Genomic DNA, 14,962 nt, shown 5'->3' with positions numbered 1-14,962 from the left:
TAGGACTGAATATAAAGAACCAACATTAACCATGTATTGTGTGACACTTAGCTTGGGGAGGGAAGGAACTCCCTGTGTTGAGGGTGGCCTCTCAATAAACCGTTACACAACCGAAATGAATTGCAAACATGGATGTTCTGAGAATGAATTATAATAATAATTTGTTATTTATATAGTACTTTCGCCAAAGTGCATTACCTCAAACATTTGTATATTTAATTATTATGATCCAAACAAAATGAGTACTTATTTAACAACCTCAGTAGTATGAAAAGCTGAAGTTTTATTTTTTCAGATTCGAACCTGCATCCTTCAGATCTCAGCAGCAAGCACTTAAGCCACTGAGCTTTCTTACAGGCTACTCCATTTTTGGAACTACACTTGCTAAATACAATTTCACAAAAAACAACACATGCATTCAGAAACAAATCAACTATGGCAAGGACAAGAGAAAATAACATAAAATATGTTGTGCCACCCTTCCACTCCCATCCTTCATGAAAAACGATGTGACACACTCACACAAAAGGACAAAGGGTGCACCCAGAAGTTCTTTCATTGACGATGAGGCCCTGTTCCACACTGCCCAGCAACGAGAGAAAACCAGAAGTGGAAATGACATCTTTCCTTCGCGGCATCGGCCGCGCTGATCTTTTCTTCTCCCTTTCGGGCGGGCACATAGTTCCTTTATTGCAGCGGACGTCCGCGGGCGCCTACGACCGCAGGGTGGCCCGGGCCTGCACCACAGCTAGGGCAATGAGGCGCAGGCCATTCCTGGCTTGCGGTGGGGGTCGGGCGCTAGTCCTTTCGCTCTCCCACCTTTTCATTGCCAACAAACGAGAGATGGGCGGGGGCTCGTCGTCGTCTTCTCCCTTTTTCCAATAGAGTTTCTGACTTCCTCGTCTCCAATGTTAAGGGGGAGCTGGTCATGGACATCGCACCAGCTCCCCCGTGTGATACTATGTGACGCCAGTATCACGGAGGCCCAGTGCCTCAGAGGACTGATGGGTGGGCAGGGCTGTCAGAAGATGTGGTGAGGCCCGGGGCAAAACATTTAGTGAGGCCCCCTTACAATTTTTTGCACTCGGCCAGCGGCGGCACCTCCCCTTGAGTTTGTGTGCAGGATCCCAAATATGGTTTATTACTACAACTCCAAATCAACTACAGCAAAGTTAGATTTCTATACTGAAGAAAGGTTTATGCCAGACTAACTTTTGTATCATATGCAAAAATATATATAGGATGGCATGAGCTCTCCACTGCGCCACCTCCAACTCTCTGAGGGTCAGTCACTTTTCCAAGCAAAGAGTTGAGGGCAGATTGCTTTCTTCGGCTGGGGCCTCCCTCTGAAAACAGCCTCCCTTCCTCTCTGAAACTTGAGCAGAACCATCACTGGTTCTGGAAGCAACTCAAGACCTGTCTCTTTGCTTCTGCCTTCTCTCTTCGTCTCCCTTGCTGATCACCTGCCTGATACATGCACTGGTCACCTGGTCAAGCTCTGAATTCGGGGCCAGGTTCCTGCCTGTTCTGTTGCAATCCCGCACGCCTCTTGACTCCCCTCCACTTGTGGTCTATATTTGTAACCCTACAGTCCCTGCTCTTGCTCTTATTCTCCACCTGTTGGCTGCACTTATGAGTACCCACACTTGCCACCCGTTGCCTGCACTCTTTTTTCTCCTTTGTTTCTGCACTTCTGCATCCTACCCCACCCTTGGCACTTCTCCCCTCACCCCTTCCGTACTCTTACGCGATCTGAATGACAAAAGGCCTAGTAAGATCTGTGTTTTGTCCTACTCTTTTGTTCTCCCTCCTTGCCTTGTCATGTCTAGAAACACTTGTGTACAGGCACCTTATAAATGCCATATCATATCATTAAGGAGCACCCTGCCCCTGTGTGCGCATTAAAAAACACATCATACACAGTGACAAATGATGTAACGTGGAGGCTGGTACATTTCTAAACTTAAGAGGCTTAAATGTTTGTGCCAATTAGGCAGGATCTACAGAGCACAGTGAGGAAGCCCAAACCAAACAAGGGTTGCTTGAGGTGGGTTCTCACTCCCAAGAAAATGTTTGAAACATTGGGTTAAAAGTATGCATTTTACAGCACTTTTTTGCAAAATTGGGTAGAAATCCATACAGTTTGCAATTGGTTTTGTATGGAAGCACATGGAAATTCCCAATAGTTGAAAATCACAAATTGTGCATAGGAACATTTTCCAATACATTTTGTGCCGCCTTTCCACGCGAGATATGCTAATATAAAAATATATTCATGCTGGTTGTTCTAATTATGTCGATGCAGGCTACATCAATATATGCCATTATTACCATGTACGGACTCCAAGCTAGTAAAAATGCCATGCCACAGAAAGTATATCCAGGCTGACTGTGTACCATAAGCGTTATTACTGGCTAGATTGGCCTACATTCAATGTGGGACAATTTAGCCAAGTAGTATGTTTGCTTTAACCTTGATGCACAGTCCTGTGCATCAAGGGTAAAGCAAAAAGAGCACTGGCAATGCTAACAGTATGGGCATTCGTGTAGGCATGGGAAAGGCACTTCTGTATTGGTATTAGCTGGCCATTGATAGTGTCAGTGCAAAATGGTTTGAGTACCTGAGCAGCTAATAGCAGTGCCTGGTAAATGCCTAATACTTATACACAAGCCAAAACTGTTGGCTTCGCCAGTGCTTATTTTTAAAAGAACTTCAGCGAAAGGCATGCAGGGTGTTTTTAAATTGAGTGGCTAAAGGCAGACCTGAATAAGACATTTTTATTACACCAGTTCCCTGTTTACAACTCCAATGGAGTCATGAACTCTCAGAAGACTCCTTTGAGGAAACACTTGCTGGCACATTGAGGGTAAAGTTTTATGGCAAGGCATGTTTAAAGCTAGCTCAAAGAGTTCCAGTGAGGAGGTGTTTTGGGTGGGGAGGGCAGGAACTGGGTGAGAATTGCCATAGGGATTCGCATGACCATGAGAAGTCATTTCACTGTTAGCACCTGCATTCATATCCATACGTTTTTAGGTAATTGAAATTGTGATGTGGGGTTAGAACTTGCATGCTAGGGGAGTAATTAGAAGGGAAGGGGTGACATGAGACATCTCATTCTCACAGCAGTCCTTAAGTGTGACGTTTCAGAAATGAAGGCAAGCGGTAGCTGCTTGTAACGTTGAAGCTTCACCAGATTAGACTCATTCGAAATCTGGAAAGATGTTAGGTGCCCCCACACAAGGAAGTTTGCCCCTTCCTCACAGCCTCTGACGTTAGTGCCTCTCCCAACATTTGAAGTGTTAGTCCCCTCTCCCCACTGACATTTTAGCCTAGGTGCACCCCTGATGCCATGAACCCACCCCTTAATGAAGTGGCCCCCAGGGCGGCTACATTTAGGGGTGGTGCTGAACACACACTCACAAAAAACATTTTCACCCATGCATTCATCCACCAGTTACACAACTCCATACATGCATGTATACATAAAACCAAATACAGCATTGACACAAACACCAACATGCACGCATGCATTCATACATACACATATACATACTAATTTAATTTAAATACACATATACACTTTTAATTTAAAATAAAAAACAACTTACCTCCATGCACCCTTAAAAAGCATCCACGCAGCCGACACGTAGACATGCTGCCTGACAAGAGAGAACTCCTCTCTCATCAGTCAGCGTGGTCACGCTGAGCAACGTGAACACACTGCCTGACAAGAGAGAACTCCTCTCCAATCAGTCAGCGTGATCACGCTGACAACATGAACACACTGACTGACAGGAGAGGAGTCCTCTCCTGTCAGTCAGCATGGTCATGCTGAGCAACGTGAACACACTGACTGACAAGAGAGAACTCCTCTGCCATCAGTCAGCGTGGTCACGCTGCGCAACGTGAACACACTTACTGACAAGAGAGAACTCCTCTCCCATCAGTCAGCGTGATCACGCTGACAACATGAACACACTGACTGACAGGAGAGGATTCCTCTCCTGTCAGTCAGTGTGGTCACGCTGAGCAACGTGAACACACTGACTGACAAGAGAGAACTCCTCTTCCCATCAGTCAGTGTGGTCATGCTGAGCAACTTGAACACACTGACTGACAGGAGAGGAGCCCTCTCCCATCAGTCAGCGTGATCATGCTGACAACATGAACACACTGACTGACAAGAGAGAACTCCTCTCCCATCAGTCAGTGTGGTCACGCTGAGCAACTTGAACACACTGACTGACAGGAGAGGAATCCTCTCTTGTCATTCAGCATGTCCACGTTGTCAGCTGAATGAGGGAGGCAGCAGAGCTCACTTCTGAGCTCTGCTGTCTCCCATTATTTTGCTGTTTGTTGCAGAGCCAAACGGCTTCGCAACAAACAGCAAAATCATTGCAGGGGCGGAGAGCAGACAGCACAGTCTCCCGTGTGAAAGAGGACATGGGAGACTGTGCTGCCTTCCACTTAGGAGAGGGGGCCGCCCCTCGTGACGGTCCTGTGGGTGGGGGCTGGTCATGGACACCGCACCAGCCCCCCCCACCCCCCGAGGTGCTATGGGACACCAGCACCTGTGAGGCCCCATGCCTCTAGGGGTGGCAGGCATCGGCCTACCAGCTCATGTGGACCCCAGCTGCCTTCTTTGCAGGGGGCCCCTATGGCAACCTGGCCTGCAGGCCCTGACTGTACACGGGGCTTGCAGGCCATAGTGAGAGACAGACTCAGTTAATTCCTGTTACAGAGTCTGCAGCCGTTCTGTCCCACGTGCCTGCAGTGCTCCCTTTTATTAACTTGGGCCATGAGTCATGGCCCATCTTAAAAAAGCAATGCCTATGGGAGGAACACATCCCCTTAAAGGGGAAACACACATGGGATGGTCCACTACACAACACACTGTCCTGGCTGGTGGCTGGCTCCAGTGCATGCATGCTTCTCTCTCTCACCCACCGTCCTTACCCGGAAACAATTGCTAATGATTCGCTGGAAAAAGGTCAGCAATTCGTGGTTTGTGGGAATAATTCTCCGCTCAGTGAAGAGTTGCCATCACAGTAACTGAACCTATTTGTTGTTAAAGCTATTAGGATAGGAAACAAAACACAGCAGTTTTGTCTCCCCCCAAGCAAAATTTGTCCTGCCATTATAATGTATGGGACCTAAGTACCGGCAAAACCCGAATTTTCAGAATGTATGCATCCTTCACCAAAGTCTTTGCAACTGCATGAAGTTTGTGACCTTTTATACTTAATCTCTGGAAGCGTGTGGCAACAAATTCCAGCAACTTGGCACACTCATATTTTGAAAAGCTGAACATATCGTGTAGCTATTTTAGCCAAGAACACCCGAGAATTTAAGACTGAGAAGGGGGCCGTGGGATGGTGACAGTCGCGTTGTTTATTTCCGGGTCTGACTGCAAGGTGCCCCCCAAGCCTGTTCACAACATGGAACCGACCGGATGCTCAAAGGTTCACCCTAATATGTCAAATGACAGGTCGTTTTGTGGCAACGACACAGGAATTAATGCTGCAACTTCTTATCCTCCGGGTTGATACAAGTTAGGCAAAAGAGATACAGAGTGACCCTAATAGAACATTGATACCTTTGCTCCCACACTGGAAAGAGAGGACAATCCTTATCGGGTGTGCATCAAGCCATAGAGATACTGAAGCAGGGCTCATGTCGAAGGAACACGCGAGGGGACGGAGTCCACCCACTTTTTTCAGAGGGTGAACTCAGTCCCCCCAGCTAAAATGAGAAACATTGAATGTCCTCTTTGAATTTATGAAATAAAGCCAACCTCAGTGAACCGCAGTGTTCAGGTTTTCAGGCCGGACACTTCACCACTGCACATAACCCTGATGAAAAATAACAAACAACTAAAGGTGCAATATCTAATTTCGGAACTGCAAGTCCCAGGGAAAACATTTGTATTGGTTCTTTGTAGTTTAAAGCATGCACACCTTTTAACGTTTTCAAAAACACTATTAGAAAAAAATATCCTCTCTTGGTTTTGTGTGTGTGTGTGTGTGTGTATTGATTTTATGAAAAGCAAATGCCATTTGTCCTGTCCAATTTGGGTGGTTTTGCAAAATGTTCCTATTTCACCTTGCTAAGCTAATTTCTCGTGACGTCACATCCCATTGCATTTGTTGAGTCCCCCCACTTACATTTTTAGGACTCGGCCCCTGTACTGAATACACACAGAGATGCTGCCGGGCTGCTTGTTATCTCTACAAGAGCACGAGGACATGAAAACAAGATACATTGGCGCATTTGGATACTAAGGAGGGATACATCTATTTAATTCATTTCAGAGGAGAGTGTTTGCATACGTGTGAGTCATCCAGTCACTCATTATGGAAACCCAACTGGATTTTACTATTCAGTGGCTTGATGAGGTTGTATCTGCTAAGAAGAAGCAGTGGCAAAGCCACGAGTTTTGGCTTTTGCGTAGGAATGGGATAGGCATGGGGCAGGCACTGCCATGATCGTACTACCTGGCAGCTAGATGGCAACAACTGGAAAATGGTGTAAGTACCATGCCATATTATTGCATTGCCTGACAAATGCCAATCTAGTGTCTATGCACAGACCAAAATCGTTGGCTTTGCCCATGCTTCTTTTAAAAGGACTTCCTGGCAAGGAGCAGATGCAAGGACACACATACTGCTTATAAAGACTCATTTGGTTAGGGTATATTATTACACCTTTAGCCTATTTACAGCTGAAATTAAGCCATTTACTCTCTCACGACTGCGTAGAAGTAACACTGGCAGACCATATACAGCACAAGGTTTGAAGTTGCTGCTTGAAATAGCTAGCTGAAAGAGATCCTGGGAGGATGTGTTTTGGCTGAGGACAGCAGGTACTAAGTACCTTAAGTGCCAAGGACGAGTATGCTCGTCCTTTTTGCATAGACTTGCATAATAGCTTGGCATTTAAGGTTAATAGCCATAGGGATTCGAATGTGCATGAGCAGTCAATGGGTGAATAAATTCCCAAACAACACCCACAACCTGTGTATCCCTCCTCACATCCTATCACTCTCCTATTTGCACTCCAATGCAATAGTTTTAGCTTAGAGGTGGGGCATTAACGTCACCAAATGGCCAAAACTAACAAGGTAGGTTCTAGTCAACATGGAGCATTATGCAAATAAATAAACGGTTCACAAATGATAACCTGTGCAACATATCTCAGATTCTTTAACCACATTGAAAGGAAGATCCTGAAGGAACTCCATAACTTTAGTTAGGCTCTATGTAAACCTGCCGAAAGGCATGCTTTAATGTGTGCCGTTTTTTAAAACCTGTGTGTGTGGATGTTTTCCAATTGTTGTACTCACCATCCAGCACCCCAGGCCACCCAAACGGCGCAGCGGGTTATATATACATGGCTCAATCTTGCAGTAAAACTATGATCATAAATTAGTGTTGGTGTCACCGTTAATATAAAACATTCAAGCTAACCACTCTGGTACGGTCCGGGATCACAACTTGCAGGTTACGAAAAAGCTCTGCCATTTCCAGGACCTAAGTAATTATGCAATATTATGCCCTCACACAATAGGTTCTACTATTGACCCACACAGGGTAATCAGTTCATGGGCCGGAAAGAATGAAGAGCTCAGGTGGCTCTGCCGCATTCAGTCCTGCGCCCACAGATCTTGCACAGATCTCTGAAGTGGGCACTGAAGCAGCTAGACTGTGTCATGAGCATAGGAGAGGAGAGACGTGAGCATATGCATGTCTCCATGAGTACTGTACTTGGCTGATTGTATCTCTGTCTACTCACCATCCTGTTCCCTCTGCCCCGCCTCGGGGTTCAACCTCACTGGTCCATGTCCCTACTGGAAACCGCTGCCCTTCACAAAGTCCGCCTGACTGTCTGGACCTCTTTAGAGCTCTGCTTAAACTTCATCCGAAGGCCACATCCTCCTCGCCTGACCCCACCGCTCCCTCCAGTCATGCATTATTATGCAAGTGTGTATATTTATACCAACGCCCTATTTACTTTGCAGCAATTGCCCCCTTTGTAAGGCATCTGTTATTGTGCCCCTGGTCTATGTCCCTTTTGGTGGCACCCTCAGAAACTGGCCCACTGCCTTTTTCTCACCCTTGTGCTGTTGCACAGACTCCCTTCCAGAGAATGCCTCGATCATCTGTAAATGTGTTATTGAAATTCACTTCTGATCGAAATTAACATCCCTGCTCTACAAATACATACAAATGTATACAGATACAGTAATGGGCCAAATTGCCCCAAAGTGCGAATGAAGGCGGAAGTCTTTTTTGCTATTCTGCTAAATGAGGAGGATCTTAGGTAGACAGCAGTGGGGACAGCCCGACTCTTCCCCCTACCATGGCTGGCCAAAGGTTCCTCCAAATGTGAGGGGATGCCACCTCAGGATTTCAGATGGACAATGGGACAAGCAGCCGGGTTCCTACGTGCAGCATGGGGGCCCACGTTTCCCTTTCAATCCTTCATGAAATAACTATGTAGACCTTACTTCATCATACATTGCACCGCAAAGAGGCACACATGTAAATGCCAGTGTAGTTCAGGACCCCAGCAAATGCTGCAGTTGTGGTGTACATCCATTGCACGTCTCGATGTAAGAAGCAGTTCGGGAAATGGGGCCTGCTTTACAGAGGACTTTCCTATTTCTGTGTCTGTTCTGTTTTCCCATGCAGATGTGCTTATGCCAGCTACCACATCCCTCAGCACATGCCTGCAGCGCAGAGGGAGCTGCATTTCCCTATTTCAGTTCCCTCTGGTCTCCCCGGGCCGGTGCTGGTGCAGGGGAAACTTCTTGCCTGCAGTGACCTGCCCCGAAACGAATGCTCATGCTTGGTATGAGCATTTCTATTTGTTGTTATTAGGCAGTCAATCCCTGCAGCAAGAGTCCTGAGATCAAAGAGGAAAAGCAGGCTTGTTACCACATCCCTAAGGGTACGTAGTACTTGCAGTGCCAGTCTTGTGCTGCTGACTCGGGGGCATGACAGCTTATCAGGGTTACACTCTGCATCTTGGTAAAAGTAGATCAAGTTGTAGTGCAAGAGCTGGAGCTCTAGATAGTCAGTTGTGGGATATGTGTTGGTCCTAGTGACACCTACCTGAAGACAAATGTTTATGTGAGACAGAGCGAAGAGTCATGCAGGTGTGCAGGAAAGCACCCATTGGCAGCCCCCAAAGACAAGTTAAACTATTGCACTACCTGCTTTCTGATCTATCATGTTATGTTCAGGATTCAGTTAACACCTCTCATGAACAGTACAACTATGTGGATGATCCGTGAGGGGGCATTACTGCGCTATTATACACGTTACACGCACACATATTCAGTGAAAATAAATGTCTTAAGAGAGAGTCAAGGTAAATCAATGTATTGCAACAACCCCATTACATTTGGTGGGTGTGGGAAGTGACGACCATCTTAACTCGGAGTCCCCCCTATAGATGTCACCTGTGGTGTCTCGTCGTGGATCCTGGCTGTGATCTGAAGTACCTGCTCGTGGGCTAAGCAGCAGGGTGCACTCCAAGTCAAGATTGTCGCCACTTTCCACATCTGTCTGATTTCACAGGTTTTGTTGAGATACGCTTGTTTATCTCAACTGCCTGTTAACTAACGTTTTTCATTCAGTTTTCAGGGTTTTGCCAGGCTTTATCTTATCCAGAGCCACTGTCCACTCTACAGCATACGATAAAAGACAGTGGCCCAGTGACCATGGCCCATATCTCTCTCACTAGTAAACAAGCAGGTTCCACTGCCTGTGGCCTTCCACTCTGTCCCCATTACAACAATTATGCTGAAAGACCACCACAATGCCTCACTAGTAATTAACGAGGTCCCACTGGCCATGCCCTTTCCCCCTCACCGGTGTCCACGTCCATTGGCCGTGCTCCCCACCATTTTTACCAAATTAGGATCATAGGTCGTGATCCACTCTCGGTTGCCCCTTTCCACCCATTAAGCTTAAGCACCTAGTGAAAAATGCACACCCCTTTTTCACCTTTCTTTCATTCCTGCGGTATTTTCCCCAGGAGAATTCCCACAGAAACATAATTGTACTCACTGCGTCACTGCCTTGTATTCCTTTCTGGTTACCCTGGTAATATGCAAAATCTCAAAAATAAAAGTGTTTCCCTTCCTCAGTGCCACTCCAAATGTGCACCCCTCTTCCTTTTTACGGTCGCCCACCTTCTCCTCACTGTAAAAATCCCTCCTCACACTCTCCCGTTATCCTGTTTCCCCCACTCGTTCCCGTGACTGACTTTTCTTTCCGATTGCATCTTGTGATTTTCCAGCAGTAATCGTACAAAAGACGAAATTGATTTAACTCATAACAGGTTCTCCAGCCCTCCTCAAAGTGCCGAACTCACCAGTTGGTCCTCTTGCACGCTCTCCACTCCTACCCTAATGTGCAACTTCCCCTTTCCACCTCCAAATATCCTTTTGAGCACTTTTCGTTTTTGCATTGCAGTGGAAACCACTTGCAATAAGCAAAAAACAAATGTTGGCTTCTCATTTCTGAAAACTGTCAGTGCTGCAATGCACTATGGGAGATATATATTTTTGAGGACAGTGTGCAATGGGTGCCTCATAGATAAGGTGCTATAGCTTCCAACACCTGCCGAATATCAGGGGGTTTGCTGCATTAGATCAGCACCTTAAAGTAGCTTTGACTGAATTTGAAGTGTTTTGTTGCATTGAATTTATTCACCTTGACTGTCCCATAACTAAGGCTTTCTCACTGAATTTCAGGGGGATTGTTATGCTATTCATTTTACCACCTGTAATGCTACTGGTTTTTCTTTGATAATATTCCCACTCATCATCCCTTCCACCCAATGAATCTCCCTTACCAAAAGGAAAATCCAACAACTCCCATAATCCCTGATTTCATTATAGAAGGCGCTGATGTTTGTAATCGAATTGTGTCCTCGTGCCGAAGAAGCTCAAGAGTGTGCTATGCTCGAGTGAACCGTCTTGCGCCATGCTGGAAATAGCATCAGGGAGGCCAATGGCCTCCACATCCTGACTTATCATTTTGTGAACAATTCTTTCTTTTTCATGGACATTAACCCACGCTATTTGTAACTTAGCGGTAAGGAATGGCAATAGGTTTTTTTAGTATAGGCCCTTTTATTTTGATGAGACTCCGCTAGGACCGCCTTATTATTATTTGTTGGTCATGACTTGCTCCCATCTTAGATGTAGGTTTAGATAGGCATTCATCACACCCTTGATAAGTTTCAATAAACACCCATGAACTGTGGTCACTTGTGTCTGTCTTACTTTGATACCATGCCTCCCTTACAGAAGCGGGAGGAGATGTAATGCAACAGATTGTTAATGGGATACTGAGATGAGGTGTACGGTGGTGGAGTAATGCAGAGATCTTCACCGCTGAAGTGCTGAGAAAATCGAGATCTCTGCAGTTAAATCACATGACACACTTGTCCAGGCAAAACAAAGGCTATCGAAAACATGCATAGGCACCACTCAAGCTTCTGTTGCACATATTTTACAATGTCATCAACCAAAATACTGTTTTTAAAGCCGATAAATCATCCCCTAACTGTAGTAGCCCCCTACTATCTCTTTGCTACACATTTTAGGTTAATTTAGGAAGTAATCCTTGTATTGGTTTTTAAATACAAATTCACAGATTGCAAAGTAAATGAACTTAAAATACTCCTCTTCCCCTAACTAGCATTTACTGTGCTTGACACATCTCAATATTATATATTTGTAAAGTATTTACTCTTTTCTTTTGCCACTTGAAATCTATCTTGATCTCAGATCTAGATCTAAGCAACGCTCTGAAAAAATCAAACAAATCTATACTATCCCCAAGAGACTGCGAGACTTATCCTTGGTCTGAATACAAGACTTATCCTTGGCCTCAAGCCCAGGGACCGCATCTCTCCAGCCCTAAGGTCTCTACACTGGTTTCCGGTGACTGCAGGGATCAAATTCAAAACCCTTTGCATCATCCACAAGGCTGTCTGGGGCCTGAGACCTCTCTACATCCAGCACTCCCTCCCAAAATACCACTCAGCCAGAATCCTTTGGTCTTCTGGCTCCAACTCTCTGCAGGTCAAGCGTTTCTCCAAGCGGAGAGTGGGTAGCAGATCCCTCTCCTCGGCTGGCGCCTCCCTCTGGAACAGCCTCCCTCTCCCCCTCAGACTTGAGCCCGATCTTCTTAACTACCGGAAACTTCTCAAGACCTTCCTTTTCTCCTCTTCCTCCCCTCTCTCCCTCCCCTGCTAAGCTCTCCAACTGCCGCTGCAACAGGGGCCTGGTCCCTTCAGAGTCATACATGGACCAGACCACCCTGCTGCCCCCCGTCAGTCCTTCTGAGCACTTGCCCGCGGACTCCCTCTCCTGGACTATACCAACCCACTGCTCCTGTCCACTGCATTTTTCCTCCCCGCCCACCTCTTTCCCCAGGCACTAGCCGACTTGGCCTGTACAGCACTTGCTGGTCCCCCACTCTTGCACTTCTCCCTTAACACCCCTAACCCCTTGCACCTATCACCTTGTCAAGCACTTGCACGGTAGGATTGTCACAAGGCATTATAACTGTCTCTGTGCTGTTGTTGCTGTTTTCTTATTGTACACCATACCCCCCTTCTTGTCTTGTGGCGCCTGGAAACACTTGTGTATAGGCGCCATACAAATGTTCAATAAACAAATAAAAGACCCAAAAATTCACAAATCCTCCTCTCTTACCCTGCCTTATTTCATTTTAGAGCAGTTTCCAAAAGAAAGGAATCTAGATCTGAATCTCCATTTTCGAGATGGTGGAATTTCAGAAATGAAAGGCGTGGGGTATAGCAATGCATCATGGGAGATATAAATACCCATGGGCTTAAGGCGCTTTATAAATGTTGAAATAAATAAATAAACCACACTTTTTGTGACAGGGGAACCCTGCTCTCTGCCAAATAAAAAGAATAAAATACTGGACAGATTTACACCAAACCAACAAAGGATTTCGTTCAAGCGCTTTGTGCCCAACTTGTTTCTTATTTGCTGAAAATCCATCCAGCAGTTTGGACTGTGCGCATTAGCAAATATTGGACATTTTCTCAGTGGGAAAGCCAATGCAAAAAGTGAAAAACCGACCCTTTTTGACCCTTTTTTGCCCCTTTATGTCTTTCAAACTGTAACACGAATTTGCACGAAATGTTAAAGTTTTGTGGGTGCCCCAGACATCTTGCTTGGAGACTTTCGTGCTGATCCATCGTATGGCTCAAAAGTTATTAGATATCGCATTTTCGCATTTCCTATGGAGTGATAGGTTTCATCTTAAATACAGGGTATTTGCCACTTAAAATGGGATTGTTGAATCTTAGGTTTCATTGTTTTTCACACTTTGGCCTTAAGCCCTGGATACTGTCTGCCCCCACTCCACCCTCCTCAATCAAACAGACTGCTGCCCTCCCATGAAACACATTATTTTAAGATTTGCCTTTAACATTTAGTTTTACCTGGAAAGTGATATTCTTCACAGCACATATTCACGTTGCCTTTGTTTGTAGTAATGGCCCATTGCTTGTGCTCCCCACTGTATCCCTACTTTCCACCCGTGTCTTTGTTTTCTCCCCCTATGCTCCACACCCACACCCTCTACCTTTCACTCTTCTTACCCATTTGGCACCATGATGCTGCTTGCCCACAATGGAAACCTGAAAAATAGCTAAATAAATAAACAGCGGGGTTAGAAAGGCATGGAAATAAAGTTGATGTTTCTCCTGGCATTATTCAGTAGAGGGGTATTACTGGAGACGTTTAGCTTTCAAACCTTTAAAGGCTGTGTGTCCTCTAGATGCAGTAGGCTTTCACAGCTTCTGTCTATACTGCTCAGCTAATAATGAAAAGATGTGCACTTGCAGGCCTGCTCACTTTATCTTTAAGGTCCTGTAGGCAGCAGATTTACCAAAGGTGATTGATTACAGGCCTAGCGGGCCAGAATCCTGACAGGTTTTCAGGATATCTCTCATTAATATTCATGCAGAAAAATGTGCATACATTTAGAATCATTGGAAGCACATTTATTGCATGAATATTAATGAGTATCCTGAAAACCTGGCATGTATCTGTGCCTCGAGGCCTGGAGTTGGACAACCCAGTCACAGTTCCCTGTCCACCCCATAATATGCAGAAGTACTCTTCTGTTTCCATAGACCGTTTCTATGTATTGATCATATGAGGGAATTGGAGTTCTTACAGAACAATTGATCTAACTGACCAGGTTTTTGTTCTAATCTTCCTACTGGCTGAAAACCACAATTCACTGACTGATGTAATATCAATGTGTTATGGAAGGCAATTTATAATTACAACATGATCCCCACCTGTGGGGTTTCTAACCACTACTCTTTGTAAAGTAAAAATAGACAAACATGTAATGTATATCAGGCATCAATCTGAACTGCAAAGAAAGCTTTACAACCCATTAATAAAGCTCAAAGTAAACTTTTTTGAAACATTTTGGAAAGATGTATCCATGGGATCAAAGTTATATAAACTGATACTCGGATCGAAATGATTGAGTCATGCAGTGCAAACATCTCCTGAATGGATTTACACCAACCTTTGATTAGTATTTGGCATCTGGGTCAACTTGAAGTCGTCACTTGATTTGATGAAAATCAATTCAGTGTTTTTTGTAAAAAAAGAATGTGGAATGTTCACTGACCCACATTCCAATCTAATTCTGGGAATGGGATTGCTGAGGCCAGGTGAACTGTGTGTAGCCTGGCAGCCACCTTTGTTTCACAGACCCAAATTCAGGTCTGTAAACCCTGGGGAAGAAACATGTTCTGGCAATGTATGGCAGGAACTGCTGGCAAGTTTCTCAAAATCCTAGATATACAGATTGTAACATTGTTATCTGGAAGGTCAGCAAGGGTGGCTCAAAAATAACCTTTTCCTTTCCACTTTATCAGTCC

At 45.3% G+C, this 14,962-nt stretch overlaps 1 protein-coding gene across 4 annotated transcripts in view; it reads left to right on the top strand.

The window, feature by feature from the left end:
• The window catches only part of ARHGEF28 (Rho guanine nucleotide exchange factor 28), a 1,591,074-nt gene that overhangs the window by 366,519 nt on the left and 1,209,593 nt on the right, over positions 1–14,962 (top strand). The gene's annotated exons all lie outside the window — the stretch shown is intronic.

Source organism: Ambystoma mexicanum, chromosome 6p (genome assembly GCF_040938575.1).
Source record: "Ambystoma mexicanum isolate Mex_15411 chromosome 6p, UKY_AmexF1_1, whole genome shotgun sequence".
Classification (NCBI taxonomy): Eukaryota; Metazoa; Chordata; class Amphibia; order Caudata; family Ambystomatidae; genus Ambystoma; species Ambystoma mexicanum.
Note: the sequence above shows the minus strand (reverse complement) of the source record. Positions and strands in the feature narration are given on the sequence as shown.